This window comes from Macrobrachium nipponense, chromosome 15, assembly GCF_015104395.2.
Source record: "Macrobrachium nipponense isolate FS-2020 chromosome 15, ASM1510439v2, whole genome shotgun sequence".
Taxonomy (NCBI): Eukaryota; Metazoa; Arthropoda; class Malacostraca; order Decapoda; family Palaemonidae; genus Macrobrachium; species Macrobrachium nipponense.
In genome coordinates, this window is record NC_087208.1 from 5,214,387 (window position 1) to 5,220,386 (window position 6,000).

The 6,000-nt window shown below is 37.8% G+C and overlaps 1 long non-coding RNA gene across 1 annotated transcript in view; it reads right to left on the bottom strand.

The window, feature by feature from the left end:
• LOC135226982 (uncharacterized) overlaps positions 1–5,457 on the bottom strand; it is an 89,788-nt gene extending 84,331 nt beyond the window's left edge. Inside the window, exons 1-2 of the long non-coding RNA XR_010317325.1 lie at positions 5,185–5,457; positions 4,747–4,911 (exon numbers count right to left, since the gene is read on the bottom strand). This is a non-coding gene — a long non-coding RNA (uncharacterized LOC135226982). The remainder of the gene's footprint in view (positions 1–4,746; positions 4,912–5,184) is intronic.
• Between the last annotated feature and the right edge of the window lie 543 nt (positions 5,458–6,000).

Genomic DNA, 6,000 nt, shown 5'->3' on the forward strand with positions numbered 1-6,000 from the left:
GATATTTGGCCAAATACTGGTGGAAAAACTCATTTAAACGCTCCACTTCGTGAAATAACAACAGAAACCGCCTGAAAGTTTCGTATTTTTGTTGACAAATGCAGAAATAAATGTTTAAGTTTATGAACGGTGTATTTATTTCCTTGCCCCCAATGTAGTCAGTCAGGGGATATATGTCGGTGCCTCTCGTTGGTTACTAGAAGTTCGCACCGATTGTCACACAGAGGCGTCAACTATCGTTACGTTTACTATATCTTAGTTTTACCAGACCAATGAGCTGATTAACAGCTCTCCTAGGGCTGGCCCGAAGGAGTAGATATTTTTACTTAGCTGGGAACCAATTGGTTACCTAGCAACGCGACCTACAGCTTATTGTGGGATCCGAACCGAACTACATTATATCGAGAAATGAATTTCTATCACCATAAATAAATTCCCCCTGGTTCCACATTGGCCGAACCGAGAATCGAACTTCGGACCACCGGATTGGTAGCCGAGCGCTAAATCCACTCGGCCAACGTGGGACCTGTCAACCATCGTACTGGGGTCCATTTATCTAATCCAGAATTTTATAATATTCGAGAGCATGCGGATGGCAATCCTCGAGTCTGTATAAAACAGGTAGTCCCGAACTTCAACAATCAAACTGCCTCTACCCATCTTTTCTTAGCATGAGTTTACCTTAGACTGTGACAAAGGTGGATACATACCAGGCTTACACACACACACACAATATATATATATATATAATATATATATATATATATATATATATATATATATGCATATGTATAACGGAATCACTAAAGTTAGGAACGTGATAAATCCATACCTTTCGACGTCAAGGACGTCGAAAGGTCTCGCGGATACTCTGATTATTTTCCTTCGTGGCATATATATATATATATATATATATATATATATATATATATATACACACCACACACACACACACATATATATATATATATAATATATACATACATACATGTATGTATATTGAAATCATTGGTAATGGATTAATATCTCATGAAAGGACGTGAATTAGAAGGTATATTTTTTCCTAATTATGCAGTCGATTACCTCTCCTTAAGCAATAGATAGCTGAACTCGTAAATAAATATGATTTAAATTCAAATGAAATGTCTTACAATTGTAGCATCGCTCGGGTGTCCCCATTCCGCCTATTGGACAACGAATGAAACGCCAAATTCTCAAGAAAACTATCACTTAGAGACGGCTCGTCCATTAGGCAAATATTTCGTTAATCAGGCAAAAAACGCCTAATTGAAAGAGGCTATGTTGGTCCTCCCGCAAAATATTCGCACTTTATAACAACTTGCAACAACAAACAATATTTCTAGCTACAAATTATGTATTCTACTGCTTAGGAAACAAAAACCTGCTACTTTGGCTTGTTATCTTCGCGTCGCCATGTTTAGTACTAGCACCTCGGAGTAGGTGACGCGTAAGAAGCCAAAGTAGCACTGACAAAAATACCACTATGTAAAAAAGAAGAAAAAGTAGATATTTCATTGATAATTGTAGGCCTCCGATGTTTAGCGCAAAAGAGTTGCATGGAAAAATGCAGCAACGCTTTACCCTGGAATTCGTAAGTGAAGTTGCAATCATAGCTCTGGTTAAGCTCTCACGCTTAAATCATCAATGTTGCTCGCTATTCATCTGTCGAAGGCTGTTGCTTTCTTAACTCTTTTTTTCCATCTGTCCATCCGCCTGTGGTGTTTGCGCATGGTAACACTGCGTCCAGGGCTTTAAATAATATCCTATTTCGAATATTAACGGTGTGATTCGCATACAGTATATTATTAAAACACTTTTCAGTTGCAAATGTACACCCAGATATACTTTTATTTACCTAAAACTTACACATAGCATAACTATTTAAGGCCCGGGACACAGTGTTACCATGCTAAAACACCACAGGCGGATGGACAGATAAAAAAACAAACAGAGTATAGTTATTCTAGTCAACGAAATACACTTCGTCTCTGTGCTAACTTAGGGCGCTAATCACACCCTTCCAACGTCAAGATGGTTGCTTGTTACCAAGACATTTGTTATACAGAGACAAGTTCATGGCTTTATTCACCACTCGGACTATGCAATGTTATTTTTCAATAATAGCTTTGGCTACCATTGGCTTGCCACGTACATTAAGTTAACTCCCTGCTGTGATCGGTAAATCATTAAGGTATCTTCGAAATAAAGGCACTCTTATACTTATCTGACAATATAGTACGTAGTTAAATGGAGATATAGAATATACCTACATAAACTTGCAAACCGCAACACAGTAACAAAATAGCAGCTTCCGAAGATTTGCGAGATCAGTGTAAAATGTAAACACAATCACATGCAAACGAGAACCTTAATGGAAGGCAAAGAGGTTCCGAGCAGCACAGGAAAGCTCCCATAAACTGTGGTTAAAAACCGTGGCTCTAGAGTACCGCCATCTATTGGCATTGTAGGAAGTAGTTGATAAAAATAGGCCAGATGTCCAATTGGCAACGGGAAACTTGCCTTATCAAGATTTATTAGATTCAATTTTTGATGCTTCGTGTGTATAAAGTACATATATATATATATATATATATATATATATATATATATATATATATATATATATATATATATATATATATATATATATATATATATATATATATATATATATATATATATATATATATATATGTGTGTGTGTGTGTGTGTGTGTGTGAGAGAGAGAGAGAGCTGAGTAAATTATTCTCTCTTAGGTATTACTACTATAAAAAAGCCACTCTATATGGTATTCATTTGAATGAAGTGAATTTATCACACAAACTGTCAATTTCTGGATTTCATTCAACAGTCCATAATCGCACTCTACCAGGTATGTAACATGGCTAAATAAATTACGAGTGTAATGGAATCAGAGATACACAAATCGAACAGACTGCTATCGAAGAATGTAATGAAAATCCAGATAAATTAGAAAGATGAAGTCTCACTACAAAGCTATAGGGTATCATGATATAAGGAGACAAGAAGACTAATTAGAAGCCTATTAACGTTTACAGAGTATTATTCTCATGAAAGTAATGATTAAATGTCCTTCCTTTTCAGGGATTAAAAACGGCCATTGCAGACAAATTTCTTGTCAAGGATGTTGATGTTGTTATAAGGAATGATGTTGCCCTTAAAATTAAGACCTGCCCAATATTGATAAATCCTGACAACAAGCAGCGGTAGTTACTCGTTCTTGTGCTAGAATTGATGTCGATTTGAGTAGTTTAGAACGCAGTGAAAGCGTAGTTGTAGGAGATATGGATCACTGAAGAGCCCATTAAGGTTCAGAAAAAGGATTTTCAAGATCTCATGATTGAGTCAAGTGAGGTGTGTAATTTGACTGTTCCCAAATTCAAAATAATTGAAAATATTTTATATGGAGCGCGTAGGCTTATGGAGGTTGATACCGATTATTAAATTTAGAAACAGATAATGGTTCCTTTTGCTTACAGGAATGAGTTGATATCATTGGCTCATGAAAATGGCTTGGCAGTTCATTTCAGAATTCATTATACTGCTTGTAAATTGCTTATGAATTATTACTTGCCAAAGTTGAAGGCAGACTAAAGAAGTTTGTGAACCGTTGTGACGTCTGGCAGAAGGTCGGTAAGCCGAATCAGCCCATACCAAAAGAGCCTTTATGCCCTATTCCAGTTGTTTCAGAACCCTTTAAGGTGGTTATTATTGATGTTGTTGGACCATTGTTCAAGACTGGCTGTGGGAGTGAATATATTTTTACCATAACGGATAAGCTGTCCTGATATCCCGAGGCAATCCCACTACGTACCGTAAAAAGTGTTACGATTGAGATGCCAACATTTGTTGGACTATGTGGAAAACTTAGGAGACAAATTGACTAAGGCTTGGAAGTTTCCAGGCGAAAATTTGTTAGGCGGTCAAAAAAGAATGAAGTACGTGCATTTTTGACAGAAGGTCCAAAGCATGTAAATTTGCCCTGAGCAACAGACTATTCGTACTTTTGCCATTGCCAGGATTCGGTTCTGTTTTGCCCGGCAGGGTTGTAGCAGCATCAGAGACGAGTACTGTGTAGAAAAAGAATGCATATACATTATATATATATATATATATATATATATATATATATATATATATATATATATATATATATATATATATTTGTAAGGAACGATCATATTCCTGTTGTTTTGTCTCTTTAAACAAGCTATAGTGCCGATGTGAACTCTCGAGAGACTGAGAATTTCCAGCCCTGTGTTTGGTTTATCAACAGCCAATCAGGAGTGTCGTAAGGGACTGGCCTAGACATCAGATGCACCGTTGATGTGAATCTATTTATAACACGTGTTAATCCCTTTGACCATCATCCATAAAGTTCTTTTTTGTCGATTTTAGTAGAATAATCTGGAACAATTTTTTCTGAATTTAATATCTGCAAGTGCATTTTCGTCATACCAGTGGTCCTTACTGACTTATCATGGAGGAACGCTACCACAGAAACAAACATGAGAAGTAGGGTAATTCAAAGATAAAGAAGACAGTACACATATATGTCACCTGGCCTACATGTTCGGTCATTTCACAGATACTTGATAATGAGGACTATTTGTCCTTGAAAGCTTGTAAATTTTGAATAAACAACTCCGCAAGATACCATCCAGTTTGAATGTCCTTAAAAAAAAATAGTATATAAATACGAACCACAGTGCTTCCAGGCTTCTCACTGGCTTATAACAGGACGCCATGTTTGTTTACATTTAGGGAACGGTGTACAGCGGGCAGCAGCACTCCAAGCGGACGTAGGGCATAACTATTAGCTTGGTAGGCAGCAGAGCATGTTAGTCCATAGATCCATACGTGTAAGCACTGTAAACAGTAGATTTGAGTCGATATACATATTTTCGATGATGGTTTAACAGGATAGACATTCATTACTTTATTGAAAGCATGACGGCCAGTCGGACAGTCTGTGGCGGGATCAGAAGCTAAGCAAGCAAACAAGACCTCCCCACATTTACGTTAATCAATCCTGGCTTACAAATTTCCCCAAGCCACACTTTCCCCTTTACGTTACTTTAATTACTAAAGGACACTTGGTACAGCAAAGCAAAAAACAAAATCTCAAACACATTCACTCACCAGGAAACTTGACACCATCAGGGTGAGAAGCTGTGCTTTCAATGCGGAATGGCCGTCGAATAACAAACTCCACTGGCACTAGCAAACCGCCAAACCAACTGTCACCAGCAAACTGCTGAATACCAACACAAAAACACACCAAACAAGCACCAAGACTACACACCAATTCACAAACCTCAGATACAATAAAATCGCTGCAGAACTCGATTACTGAATCCCCAAAACTTAGTGAAATGTACACAGACGACTGTACTGACTACCTCTCACTCCGAATGCCTTCATTGACTGACAGGTCCTCAGTCCTCACTGACTCCGAATGCTCGGCGACCGAGCCACTCAACGAGGCAAAACGCCTGTCAAACAAGCAGTTCATTTGTCAATCACCAATTCATCATTCACACCCTCTCTCTCTCTCTCTCTCTCTCTCTCTCTCTCTCATGCTCTCCCTCCCTCTCACACAGGCACAAACCTTCCCCATACTATCTTAACAATAATAATAAACATAAAAATACAAAATACAATATAATAAATAGGTAAAACATCCAAGACCCTTCCTATCACTTCCGAGGAACGCAAACAGCCCAACGAGGTAACAGACGAAACAACCAGATGCTCTCGCTTCCTCTCTCTCTCTCTCTCTCTCTCTCTCTCTCTCTCAAGCAACCCTTGAGAATGTTGTCAAATGCAACCAATTTATCAATTCCCCCATAAGTCTCACCATCACTCATACTGCATTTTCCTGGTCTCAAAAGCATTCACAGACAAATTACTATTGTCTTTTAAACACACACACTGCAATATTAATGACAATATGCA